Source organism: Triturus cristatus, chromosome 5_2 (assembly GCF_964204655.1).
Source record: "Triturus cristatus chromosome 5_2, aTriCri1.1, whole genome shotgun sequence".
Classification (NCBI taxonomy): domain Eukaryota; kingdom Metazoa; phylum Chordata; class Amphibia; order Caudata; family Salamandridae; genus Triturus; species Triturus cristatus.
The window spans coordinates 804,571,715-804,586,466 of NC_140588.1; the positions used below are offsets into that span (position 1 = coordinate 804,571,715).

General features: G+C 43.7%; 1 protein-coding gene across 2 annotated transcripts in view; it reads right to left on the bottom strand.

The window, feature by feature from the left end:
• The window catches only part of ARHGEF6 (Rac/Cdc42 guanine nucleotide exchange factor 6), a 712,936-nt gene that overhangs the window by 487,903 nt on the left and 210,281 nt on the right, over positions 1–14,752 (bottom strand). The gene's annotated exons all lie outside the window — the stretch shown is intronic.

Consider the following 14,752-nt stretch of genomic DNA (forward strand, 5'->3'; position numbering starts at 1 on the left):
CTCTTCTCACATTGCAGTCAGAGAAGGAGAAATAAAGTGAAATATGTGACAATCTTGCTTGGGTATAAGGAGTGTGAGAGGAAAGACTGTAGGATGCAATTTGTTTCTAACACCCCAAAAAATGTAAATACCTGTAAACGAACTGTACACATTCAGCAATTAGGAAAGCAAAAAGAAAGTACATTTGTTTGCAATTCTGAAGTTTGATGGAAACAAAGATTGTACTAGGACAAAACGAAATCAAGACACTACTTGATGAACAAATGATAAATATTCACTGAAACATGATTTCTATACATGGTCATCTGTATGCAATATGATTTTATCAGTAAAATTGTATGTATTTGCAAAGTTATTGGCCATTTCAATAGAAAATGTACTGTCTATCCATGACAGTGTGCTACCACACAATGCTTTAGTTACATAAAAAATGTCCATGAACGCTAGGTAGGTCAAGAAAGTTTGTTTATCTAAAAATTGGGTTATGGTTCTAAAAAGTTTAGGATGCACTGTTCTAGAGCCTTCAAAGTAAACACTGACACTGTAACCTGAAGTCATGCTCTGAAATGTAGCATGTGTTCCAGCAACTCTGTTTTATTAGTCTTTAACATTACCATAAGGACTATACCATTGGTACTGTGGAGAGGACAAAAAGACACAAAATGGGCTGTCCCAACTCCCTCAGGACATAACATCTCTCCACAATTTAAATAAGCGGTTCTTAACCTTTTGACTTCTGTAGAACCCCCAATGAATCAAAAGTGGAAATCTGAGACCCCAGCCTATGAATGGTTTACATGACGCAAATTCTGAAATATTTTGATTTATTTCACAATTAAAATATGTCAAATTTAAATTGTAATGGGAAGGTTGGAGCTTTTCAAATTGTAGTTTTCTTTCTAAAAAGATGAAGCAATATACTAAATCATATCACTTTCTTTTTTAATAACAATGTATGCTATTTTGTGAAAGCATACCAGGGCTTCAATTGAGCCACCAGTTGTCCATACTAGTTTCCATTTGCAGTATTTGCGCTGTACCCAGAAGCTTTAATTTCAAATTCCTACACATTTACAGTGTTTTAAAAAAAATGTAATTTGTATTTTATGTACATATACTTTATCAGTCTTTTAATATTATTTAATTTTCCAAAACATTGTGGGGCCCCCTACGTAAGTGGCACAGACCCTGAGAGGGCCACAGACAACAGGATAAGAACCGCTGATTCAGATAACAAGTAAACCAGCATCAAAAGTTAGTCAATGAAATAACTATCTCTTTAAAAAAATCTACAACACAAAGTCCCTCAAGGGTTTAGTGGCAAAGAGGTTTGGTCTAATATGTATCAAGGATTGAAATCAGCGTCCCTGTGAAGAACCTATCATTTCAAAGCTAGCTAAAATGCAGTCAAGTACAGTGCTGAAACACTTCATCAGGTGGAGAAATTAACAGCTTATGTGCACTACAGTTCAGCAACATTGTTCCCCTAACTTCTGCTGAGTTCAGTCCTGTCCTGCCACCCGTATCCCACCTTCCCATTGTCTAGTACGGCCAGAGGTATTTTTTAGGACTGAATACAGACAGTCTTAGCTGACTGGAAAGACCTTATGTCACCACTACACAACACACACAAAAACCAACAGAATTGCACCACACATAGCACACAGAAAGGGGTTCTGGTTCAGCCCTCTTCCCCCATTAGCTTCTATGTCCGAGCTCTCTTTTGGGATTGACTTGATGGGCTGTCCTTGCGTTCTGGGCCTAGTACATGGCATTTTGTGGATGCCTACATTTGGTGGTATCAATTTGCACTGCTGTCAGTGGTATGTGAAAATAGTCCCTGTATCATTTCATCTGTTCCTCAAAGAACACACTGACCTATATAATCTACATGATTTTTTTGTAATTAGTTTTATTATTTACCATCGTATAAAACAGCAAAGACAAAATACAAAGCAAGACGGCACAATCTTTTGCAACAACATAGGGGGTGGAATCAACCTATTTTAGATAAGCATCACAGTTCCCCATTCTGCATCAGAGTTTGTGAAATCATGCATCCAGTATTACTAAGAAATCCAATAGTTTGTATAAATATTGCTGTGAGCCGCATATGTATTAGCCTGGATGGTGAACTCCGCTCCATTTCGCACTCTACGTTTCACAGAGAATGCGAAGTTCTGAAAAACTCTGCCCCGCATAGCAGAGCGGAGTTTTTTCCTCGCTCGCCAACGTCAAGTTGCAGAATGCAAGCGAGGGAAATTCACCTCCAAGCAAGATTTCTTAATGCGGGCGGTCAAATTTCTCAACGCGAGCGGTCGAAGCCGCTCTCCCTGAGGAATCTTCTGTTCAAGTTGAGAAAGCTGCCGCTCGGGTAGCAAATCTACTCGAGTGGCGAGAAAAGAAGGAGCACCCTCCTGCGCTGAACATTGTGCCGTTTCTGCTGATTTTACAGCATGGGACAAACACCCGGTTATTAAAATCAACATGAACAGCATGACCAAATGCACTCCCCTGCTTGCGGAACTCCGCGTAGCACGGTGGAGTTTTTGTGTCACTTCGCCGAGTTCTGCATAGCGGAACACCGCAAACTCCACCCAGGCCTAGTATGTATGCATCACAGAGCATGGCCCACCCAGGGCAATCTGGATCCAAACCCTATATATTTCTGGTCTCTGCTCTGCATTTAAGTACAGCTGTCTGGGGGGTGTCTATTCATCTTCCAGTACTGTGCAGCACATTCCCAAAAATTAAGCCCCCTCATCAGTTGCTACCACACATCTAGTCAGAGTACGGGCTAGCCAATGCTGGCTAGTAGCCATGGAGTCTGTTCCTGCATGTGATCTTCAGTGCTGTTCACCTCTGCTGATCCACCATCCTCGCTTCAGCAATAAGATATAGCCATAAGGGCTGCCAGATGTCCTTAGGCCTTGCCTTGCAGTGTTTTATGGTGGCATAGGTTTCGGATCTGTTGATGCACATTGCCATATCTTTAATCCAGTCCTGAACACGTGGAGCTGGGACTCTGAACCTCGTCATTGCTACTAAGCATTTAGCGAGGAGCAGGGCTATCTTATCACTGATTTGGGGACAGGGACAACGTACCCAAGAAATTCAAAATGACAGACATATCCAGTGCACAATCTACCATTTTTAGTAAGTCCACAAATACCTAGTCCCAGTATTGGCTTGCCAATGGGCAAAACAATGCTAGGTGTATAGATGTGGCGTGTGGCGCATCACAATGTAAAAAAGAATGGCCTACGTTAGGTTCCATTTTATTTACTTTTTCTGGTATAGGTAAAACCAGTGTAGGTTTTTGAAATGTAGTAATTTGCACCTGTAATTCAGTGGTATAGGCACTATTTGCCTGCAGAATGTATGCCCACATTTATAATATGCCGGGTCCCTAAGGACGCTTCACAAAACATTCTTGCCTTGTTTACTGTATTGGGTCTAGCATCGCATGTTATAGAGCTTGGCTAAAAACTGTTAATATCTGGGACAGTATTACTTGGGTCCGGGGATGAAATTCAGACAGCTCATTTGGGAAATCAGGCAGACGTTCTCTCAGGGTGTGCTTAAAATTGTAATAGGTGAATGTATCTAATGATATATTCGCATGGTCAGATTTATAATTATCTAGGGTGAGGAAGTTCTTTCCCTATATAAATGACCATTTTTAATATTCCGACTTTCTCCAGTGAGGCTATAATCAATATTTCTTCCAATCACGGTAACTTGAGGTTTATATCCTCAACTGCGGTGAGTAAAACCAGCTTTGCGTCTAGTTCTATGACAAGCTCAGCATGTCATTGTCACCGTGGCCACTTATCTATTCGTTCTGTTTCTAGAGGCAAATGTGAGGCTTGAGGCACCTGCTGGAAACAGTGTCATAACTTGTGACCTAGCGTGACTAGGTAGTAGGACTTAAATTCCAGGACATCAAGTCTGTCTTTTTGATGTGACTCAATGAATGTTCCCCAACTGATGAGGGCTTTTTAAGAAACCAGAACACTTTCATTAATACCTTCCAAAGTGTAGTTCGGGTTGGACTGTTCCCACGAGAAAGAGGGTCAAAACTGATTTGCATATGGCTCGGTCCAAACTGGGGTAGCATAGTGAGCAAAAGAACAATGGATTAAGCCCAGATCTGTGACTGGGGGTGAGTGTTTGAAAAGTTTCAGCACTCAGTCCATCATCTAGTTGTGTTTACCATGTTCGCCCCAAGTGGCCAAGGGTATGCCCAGACATGGGTCCCTTGCTTGCTAGCTAGCCTGGCTGATGAGGGGTGAAACCCCGAAACCGGTCCCATGATGCTTGTTTATGGTCCAGTGTGGACCTGGCCTGTCAGTTCGGGCTGGATTGTTCCCATGAGGAACAGGGTCAAAACTGATTTGCTTACGGCTGGGTCCAAACTAGGTTGGCATAGTGAGCAAAAGAACAATGGATTAAACCCAGATCTGTGACTGGGGGTGAGTGGTTGAAAAGTTTCAGGACTCCGTCCATCATCTTGTTGTGTTTGCTATAATGCACAGCATAGGTGGCATCCCCGTTTGGTTCTCTTGCAATGTTAAAGGCGTCTAAGATAAGGCCATTTATACTAACCCTGGCAAAAGAAGCGGAGTATAACAGGAATATCAATCTCAACATGTTCCCAACCCCAATCTTTGAAGTCAAAAGTCTTAAGAAATGGCCATTTGAAAGAATGAAAGGTTTTACCTGTGTTCAATTCAGGATGGGGTTGATGCAGAACTGCAAATAAAGTGCTTAAGCTATTAGATGTGGGCCTACGCTGGACAAACCCTGCCTGGTTAGGGCAGATTATGCCATCCATAAGGGGTGTCAGTCAGGTGGCTATTGCTTTAGCTAGAGGTTTTTTATCTAGGTTTAGTAAGGACAATGGTCCTATATGACAAGCACTTTGAAGTGTCTTTACCAGGGTTTTGCAGCACTATTATTACCTCCTGAAGTGTTTGCAGAAGTGTGCCTTTCTCCAAAGCTTCATTGCAATAGGTGTGACGCTAGCACGTCTTTATACATTTTATAAAATTCGGCAGATAGGCGGCCTATGTCTGGGGCTTTCCCACTCTCCAGGTTGTCTACAGCTGCCAGTTTTTCCTCGAGCATTAGTAGGGTACATCGTATTTGCCTATGGTGACTTTAAAGCTATAATCAACAAAAATAGAGTGACCTCACTCCAGCCAATGTGGTTACTCTCTCTGTTTACTCCAGGGCAGTGTCACTGTTTTAAGAAGGGCTCTCACCCACAAGGGTCCCCACTGACATGTGTCATCACCGAGTACTCACCCAGATAGGGTCTGTATGTGGGTGTGCTCACTCTTTATAAAGCCCAGAATAAAGTCCAGAGACAAACAAGGGATACCTTTAGGCAATTTTATATATAGATCCCTCAATAACATATGAAGTTCCCCATTGACTATCAAGGTTGAACCCACCCAGATTCAGACCATATTAGTGTGAGGGCTTGATCATGAAGCATGCAACTGGGAAATCTAGTGGAAGAGAGTCCTTCTTGAAACAAATAAGGACACTCGCCTGTGGTAGGCTGGAGTGAGTTCACTTTGTTGTTGATTGAGTGAACTCACCTATAAAGTCACTCCCTCTTGTGATTATAGAGCCTGCAATTTATGTAGCGCGCTTATGAGACAAGTGAGTTTCTTGCAGTAGGGTGAGGTCTAGTGTTTATTGCTCTTGGACTTCGCAATATGCTCCTGGATGAACTTTTTAGCAGCTAGAGAATCTAAGAAGCTCATCTTCCCTGAGGTCTCTATCATCAGCTTTGCCAGGTACAGCATGTTGTACTTTACACCTTTGTCATGAAGTTTCTTTTTAATGTCAGCAAATTTCTGTCATGCTTTCTGAACTGATGCTGTACAATTAGGCTATATAGTTGTGCTCGCTCCTTAGTAATGCAATAGGCTGTTCTGGCTTCAGCACCGGATCTCTATCCTGGTAATTTAGCATGAGGGCAATCAACGGTCTAAGGGTGCCCCCGGTTTTGGCCTCAGTACCAAAGAGGGGTGCGCCCTCACAACAACCAATGTGACTGCAAAGTTGATGAGATCTAAAAATTCAATGAGTAGTTCCTCAAAAAAGAAATCTGGTGTTTATGTCTCTAGTCTCTGGAAGGCCCACAATTTGAATTCTACTGCAGTGCGACTTCGCCTCAAACTAAGGCTGAGGCCCTTTTCATTTTCAGTAGCTTTAAATAGATGTGCCAGCATCATACTCCCAGTCAGAAATGCGCCGCTCTCCACTTTCAATGCTGGGGTCCTGCCACTCCAATTGCTGCATTAGATGATCAAGTCTATTTGTAACTGCATCAATGTTACCATCTATTGATGATGATACATTTTTCAACTCGAGCAGCAGTGCTGTGGTGTCCAGAACTTTTTGGGATTGCGTGACTATGGATTCTCCTGCTTTGCAAACGTTCTGCTTCGCAGTCCTCCCAACAGCACAAATGCTCAGCTAGATGCTACACTGCAACTCCATCCCAGAGGTGAAGAGATGCACGGCCTGAGGGTCCCACCTCCACATCAAATGTCTGGGTGGTGAGCCCCACGCTCTTGGACGCCATCATCACCTAGCAGAAAGACCCTGGCCCTGCAGCGGTTCACAGCCCTCACCATCATGTGGGGGCCACCAGCATCCAACTATCCTAGCCGCCCAGCTGCAGCAGTCGTCATCCACACTTTGTAGGAGGCTTTCTCCCCAGTCTCAGAATGAACCAGTTGGCCTCTTCATTTCTGTGGCCACCACGGCACTTCATAACACCACAGCTGTGGACAGAATTCCTCTGACCAGCGTCTCAGCTTCTTTCTTCTCCACCATGGCCCCAGACTCCCACCATCAGCCGCACAACCGGGTGGGGTCCCAAGAGGAGAGTGCCGTCTGACAACTCATCTCCCTGTGTCTCCTAACTTCTGCCACTCTGGCAGTGTTTGGCCACACCTGGCCAAGTCCCCAACGAAGGCTGTGTCGCAGCACTTCTGCTGGCATTAATGGATGCAGCAGTGTTCCAGCTTCAGGGTTTATGTCAGGACTGATTTCTGCCAAAAAAAATTCTTCATGGTCGGAAGTTGGTGTAGAACTAATTTGTCTCAGTGATGAGAGCCACACATATACAGCCATCTTAGCAGGCGACTAAGGCTACACCATCCATCATGCTTTGATCATTATTTTTTTTACATATCAGTGGGCTTACAACCCACCCACAGCATACCATTCAATCAATCAATCAAGCCGCACTTTTATAGCATGGCTCATCACACAAGAGGGTAGCAAGGCGCTGTGCTGCAGGTATTCATTCAAAGAGCCAGGTCTTGAGTCCCTTGCTGATGGGTGTCAGCGAGGGTGAGCTGCGGAAGTGGAGGGGGAGGTCGTTCCAGGATTTGGTGGCGTGGTGGGAGAAGAGGAGTCCTCCGAAGCGGTAGTGGCGGATTCGTGATATCTGTGCGAGGGCCAGGTGTGCGGGGAGGAGGTTCCTGGGGGGTCCGTTGAAATGCAGGCGGGGTTCATGTAGGTGGGTACTTATCATGGAGGGCTTTGTAGGCATGAGTCAAAAGCTAATGGCATCTCTTCTGGACAGGGGCCCATTAGACGTCCTTCAGGTGCTGGGTGATGTGGGTCCTCTTGGGCAGGTTGAGGATTAGTTTGGCAGCTGCGTTCTGGATGGTCTGGAGTCTTTTCATGAGTTCGGTGGTGCCTGCATTGAGAGTGTTGCCATAGTCCAGCTGGCTGGTAATGAGGGCCTGCCTCACCGATTTCCTGGTGCTGATGGGGAGCCACTTGAAGACTCTGCAGTGCATGCGAAGCATGTGGAAGCAGGCTGAGTAGAAAGTGTTGACTGACACTTCATGGAGAGTTTTCTGTCCAGGATGAGGCCAAGGTTGCGGGTGTGGTCTTTCGGAGTGGGTCCGAGTTCCGATGGCCACCAGGAGTCATTCCAGAGAATGGAGTGATTGCCAAAGATCAGAACTTCAGTTTTGTCCATGTTAGGCTTAAGGCAGTTGTTCTAAATCCAGGGTGAAACATTCTTCATACATTTGTGGAAGTTGGTCTTTGTCGAGGTGGGGTCCGCTGAGAGCGAGATGACGTGATGGATATCTTTGGAGTAGGAGACGATGTTGATGTCAAGCGATGTGACGATGTCTCCGAGTGGTGTCATGTAGATGTTGAAGAGCGTTGGACTGAGGGATGAACCTTGGGGGGAGGCTGCAGATGGTGTGCTTGGGTTGTGAGGGAGGCGGGCTCTCTGGGTGCACCCCGTGAGAAAGGATGCCAATCATCTGAGCAAGTCATCTGTGATTCCAATCCGGCGTAGTTCATCGATGAGTGTGTGGTGGCTGCGGAGAGGTAGAGCAGGATCAGGGTGGCGGATTCTCCTATGTCGAGTATGGTGCGGATGTCGTCTGATACAGCGATCAGGGTTGTCTTGGTGCTGTGATTGGCTCTGAAACCTGATTGGGAAGGGTCCAGCAGGTTGTTTCTCTCTAGGCGTTCGGTGTGTTGGAGGTTCTCCAGGACTTTGGCGGGGAACGGGAGCAGTGAGATAGGGCGGTAGTTCTGGAGTTCGCTGGGGTCTGTGTTATGGAGAAGTTGAGGAAGGTGTGGAGCTGGTAGCTCATCTTGTCTCTTCCGAGGTTGAAATGTCGGCGGGGGCATGGGTCGGTGGGTGCTACCGAGTGGATGGAGTTCATTAGAGTGGTTGTGTTCGGTGATCCGAGCTGTTCCCAAGCTGTGAGCGGGTGGTCAGTGATGGTAGTCACTGGGAGCTGAGGAAGTCGGTGGGTTGGGGATCGAAGTTTCTGTAACTGGTTGCTATTTTGTTGTGAAAATGGTCAGCGAGGGCGTCTCAAAGTTAATGTGAGGAGGGGATCAGGTTTTCAGTGGCTAACAGGCAGGACAACTCTCGGACGATGGTGAAGAGGTATTTGGTTTGGTTGGCGCTGGTCTCGATCCAGTGAGTCAGGGCCTCCTTTCTTGTGACTTTGAGCTGGCGATGGTAGTTGTTGAGGTTTGACTTGAAGGTGGCTCGGTCGGTGTGCTTCCTACTGGTGCGTCATCTTCTTTCCAGCTTTTTGAACCTGCGCTTTGATGTGCTGAGTTCCGGGGTGTACCAGCTGACTCGTTTGGAAGGTCTGTGCGTTTTGGCTGGTTTGGTGGGAGTGACTCGATCAGCAGCACTGGTGATCCAGGAGTTGAAGTTCTCTACTGCCTGGTCCAAGTTGGTGGTGACGTTGGGCTGTATGAAGGTGAGGGCATCGGGCCATTGGTGCTAAGTGACCTTGGTCCAGCTGTGGAAAGGGTTCTTGGTCCTAGTGGTCCGTATGCTAGGGTGCCTTTGATGGTGTTTTGTCAGGTTCACTCACAGAATATCAACACTTAAAATATCTCCATACCACAATATCGAGTTTTCAATATCAATGTAAAAAATATCAACATCCTACATTTATAATGGTAAGTACAAAAATATCGGGGGGAAAATATCGATCTCAAAAATATAGTTGTACAAAATATTGTTTATATATATATATATTACCTACTGGCGGTCGCCAGTAGGTAGTTATAGTTAGGACCACGTTTCCATAGGAAAACCTCAACATTCTATTTTGAATAACTTTGGCGCCGGTCGACGAATCCTCGCGAATTTCTCAAAATAGGTGGGGCGCTACGCTCCGCTCCTACCCTGAAAGTCTCGGGGGGATCCGTCAAGCGGGGGCTGAGATAAAAGGGGGGTCCCAAAACGCGTTTTTCCCATGCATTTTTCCATAGGACCTTTAGAACGAGCTACAGCCCGAACGGCTGAACAGAATTACTCAAAATTTGGCAGAGAGGTAGTCCCTAGGTCAAGGAAGTGCCTTTTGTAGGTTTGGTGTAAATCTGTTCAGTAGATTCTGAGAAAATAGCCTTTAAATCAATATATATATCTGAGCCCGCTTACGGTACGCTTACCGTACGCTTACGGTAAGCGTACGGTGGCGTGCGCGAGCGCGATTCTGATTGGCTCTTAGATCTTAGTAAACATTCGAATCGGCCGAAACCAGGAAGCGGCGGCCGCCATTTTCTGTGTTTCACTCTGAAAAAAAAAGAGTGAAAACAAGAAAAGGGGGCAATGAGGAGAGTTACAGACCCCCTTACATTTGTGAGGGGGTCAAAGAAGGACTGTAAAGTACAAAACAAACATTTATTGATTTTTAAAAAAAATCACGGGGTACGCGTACGGTAAGCTTACGGTAAGCGTACGGAAGAAACATGGCGTGCGCGAAGGAGATTCTGATTGGCCCATAGATCTTAGTAAACATTCGAATCGGCCGAAACCAGGAAGCGGCGGCCGCCATTTTGTGTGTTTCACTCAGAAAAAAAACAGAGAAAACAAGGAAAGGGGGCAATGAGGAGAGTTACAGACCCCCTAACATTTGTAAGGGGGTCAAAGAAGGACAGAAAAGTACAAAAAAAACATTTATTGATTTTAAAAAAAATCACGGGGTACGCGTACCGTAAGCTTACGGTAAGCGTACGGTAAAAAAAATAAAAATAAATAAATGAAAAGCAGATTTAAGAGTTTAGAAATTAGGGAGCTCTAAAAAGAGCTGTTGTGTTTATGAAGTCATTTTTTAAGTGGTACCTACAAGTAAGTACCGATGCAGAGTCTAAGGTTCAAGAGGAAGACTCTGTTCCCTTCATCATTGAAGTGCACACCATCTCCTCTATAAATGTCTTGCATGTCATAACGCAAGTTGTTGTGGTAAATGGCACCCATACCATAGTCACGGAGGAAAGCAGAAACAGATTTGTTGACGTGCTTTCTTGCTTTGTCAATCTGCGGACAGAAATGATAGGACCAGTTCCATTTTTGCCTTTGGCATATGTTGGAAAACACAAAGGCAGTTTTAGGGAAAAGTGTAAACAGTTGTGCAAAGGTGTCCTTCATAAGCATTTCCAGACCTACCCCAGTCAAAGTGCCTAGGTCATTGCCACCACAGTGCACTATTATGAGGTCAGGGTGTTGGATTTGAATGAAGGATTTCACCAATGGCATCAATTGGTGCCACTTTAACCCTCTCTGACCAATCCATTTAATGTCTACATTTGGCAAAGCAAGGTCTCTCATCATACCTGTTTTCTCTGCAAACTTTTCACTCCAGAAGACATAGCTGTGCCCTACAATCCACACTGTGAACATCTTCAAAGGAGAACTGGATGCACTCAGGAGGTGTCTTTCAGTAGAATGGCAATATGAAAAGAAAGACAGTTTGGAAATGGAGGCATACATATTTTTTTCAAAACAAAAAGAACTGATTGGCTGTTTCATACCATTCTAGAATAAAAACTAGGCTGTATGTGTAAATTAATAGAAGCATGTTTTGTATTGGTACAAAAAAATGTGTAACCAAAGAACAGTACTATGGATTTGCTGTAAGGTTTGAAAAGTCAAGCACTGTTGCTCTGTGGAATTGAAACATTGTGTGTCGAACTTCTGACCTAACTCTACACAGCAGTGTTCCATGAGCTGTTGCTATGGTAGCAGGCAGAAGTCAAGTTGGGGGAAGGGTACTAGGCAGAAGTCAAGTTGGGGGAAGGGTACTTTTGGAAAAGGGTTGGTTTTCAACCAATAGAAATGTGTGATTACATTTGAAAAAAAGGGGGAAGCACTGAGATTTGAAACTTACATGTATATGTGTGGAAAAATAGAGGGAAAGTTTGCCATTATCTGGTTCTGCTGAGAGGAGAGAGGTGAACACAACAGAGATCCTGGCTCTGATAATCTGCTGTTTGAGTGTCACATTTCTTTCACAACTAACTAATTTTAAAGGTGAGTTTACAGTTTGAGAGGGGATGTATGTGGTAACTTAAGAAATGAATAATAGAAATGGGAATTGTTTTTGTTGTAGTTACACATGGTGGTTTCATAATGTGTCAGTCTGTAAAAGTGATTTACACTTGCCCCGAAAAAAAAAAGAGCAGTAAGTGTGCTTTCAAATTGGCAAAGAAATTTCGTTTTGGGACTAATGTGAAAACATGACTCTGTGTGCATAGAAGAATTATAGGCAGAGATTTATTGCGTCTTGCTCTGGTGATTTCACAGTTGCATTAGATGGAAAGGGGGAGCGAATTTTTGGGGGAAGAAGCAGAGTCTTAGCACACACCCATGTGCTTGCCATGTATAGTCATGCACAGTATTTAGAAGCGAGTGGGGTTTTCAGGTTTAAGTCTGTAATGCAAATACATTCAGCATCACTAAGGCTGGTTGCCCTTGCTGGACTGTAGGCAGTCACAGAGAATACACATGGTGGTGGTCTGAAAAAACAGCTTGGACATGTGCATTTAAATAAATCAAAAAAAGTGGTTTTATAATGTGTCAGTCTGTAAAAGTGATTTCCAATTGTAAAAAGTGATTTTCACTTGGCCCGAAAAAAAAAAGAGCAGTAAGTGTGCTTTCAAATTGGCAAAGAAATTTCGTTTTGGGACTAATGTGAAAACATGACTCTGTGTGCATAGAAGAATTATAGGCAGAGATTTATTGCGTCTTGCTCTGGTGATTTCACAGTTGCATTAGATGGAAAGGGGGAGCGAATTTTTGGGGGAAGAAGCAGAGTCTTAGCACACACCCATGTGCTTGCCATGTATAGTCATGCACAGTATTTAGAAGCAAGTGGGGTTTTCAGGTTTAAGTCTGTAATGCAAATACATTCAGCATCACTAAGGCTGGTTGCCCTTGCTGGACTGTAGGCAGTCACAGAGAATACACATGGTGGTGGTCTGAAAAAACAGCTTGGACATGTGCATTTAAATAAATCAAAAAAAGTGGTTTTATAATGTGTCAGTCTGTAAAAGTGATTTCCAATTGTAAAAAGTGATTTTCACTTGGCCCGAAAAAAAAAAGAGCAGTAAGTGTGCTTTCAAATTGGCAAAGAAATTTCGTTTTGGGACTAATGTGAAAACATGACTCTGTGTGCATAGAAGAATTATAGGCAGAGATTTATTGCGTCTTGCTCTGGTGATTTCACAGTTGCATTAGATGGAAAGGGGGAGCGAATTTTGGGGGGAAGAAGCAGAGTCTTAGCACACACCCATGTGCTTGCCATGTATAGTCATGCACAGTATTTAGAAGCGAGTGGGGTTTTCAGGTTTAAGTCTGTAATGCAAATACATTCAGCATCACTAAGGCTGGTTGCCCTTGCTGGAGTGTAGGCAGTCACAGAGAATACACATGGTGGTGGTCTGAAAAAAACAGCTTGGACAAGTGCAATTAAATAAATTAAAAAAAAAGGTTTCATAATGTGTCAGTCTGTAAAAGTGATTTTCACTTGCCCCGAAAAAAAAAAGAGCAGTAAGTGTGCTTTAAAAATGGCAAAGAAATTTCGTTTAGGGACTAATGTGAAAACATGACTCTGTGTGCATAGAGGAATTATAGGCAGAGATTTATTGCGTCTTGCTCTGGTGATTTCACAGTTGCATTAGATGGAAAGGGGGAGCGAATTTTTGGGGGAAGAAGCAGAGTCTTAGCACACACTCATGTGCTTGCCATGTATAGTCACGCACAGTATTTAGAAGCGAGTGGGGTTTTCATGTTTAAGTCTGTAATGCAAATACATTCAGCATCACTAAGGCTGGTTGCCCTTGCTGGAGTGTAGGCAGTCACAGAGAATACACATGGTGGTGGTCTGAAAAAACAGCTTGGACATGTGCATTTAAATAAATCAAAAAAAGTGGTTTCATAATGTGTCAGTCTGTAAAAGTGATTTCCAATTGTAAAAAGTGATTTTCACTTGGTCCGAAAAAAAAAGAGCAGTAAGTGTGCTTTCAAAATGGCAAAGAAATTTCGTTTTGGGACTAATGTGAAAACATGACTCTGTGTGCATAGAGGAATTATAGGCAGAGATTTATTGCGTCTTGCTCTGGTGATTTCACAGTTGCATTAGATGGAAAGGGGGGCGAATTTTTGGGGGAAGAAGCAGAGTCTTAGCACACACCCATGTGCTTGCCATGTATAGTCATGCACAGTATTTAGAAGCGAGTGGGGTTTTCAGGTTTAAGTCTGTAATGCAAATACATTCAGCATCACTAAGGCTGGTTGCCCTTGCTGGAGTGTAGGCAGTCACAGAGAATACACATGGTGGTGGTCTGAAAAAACAGCTTGGACATGTGCATTTAAATAAATCAAAAAAAGTGGTTTTATAATGTGTCAGTCTGTAAAAGTGATTTCCAATTGTAAAAAGTGATTTTCACTTGGCCCGAAAAAAAAAGAGCAGTAAGTGTGCTTTCAAAATGGCAAAGAAATTTCGTTTTGGGACTAATGTGAAAAAATGACTCTGTGTGTATAGAGGAATTATAGGCAGAGATTTATTGCGTCTTGCTCTGGTGATTTCACAGTTGCATTAGATGGAAAGGGGGAGCGAATTTTTGGGGGAAGAAGCAGAGTCTTAGCACACACCCATGTGCTTGCCATGTATAGTCATGCACAGTATTTACAAGTGAGTGGGGTTTTCAGGTTTAAGTCTGTAATGCAAATACATTCAGCATCACTAAGGCTGGTTGCCCTTGCTGGAGTGTAGGCAGTCACCGCGAATACACATGGTGGTGGTCTGAAAAAAACAGCTTGGACAAGTGCAATTAAATAAATTTAAAAAAAAGGTTTCATAATGTGTCAGTCTGTAAAAGTGATTTTCACTTGCCCCGAAAAAAAAAAGAGCAGTAAGTGTGCTTTAAAAATGGCAAACAA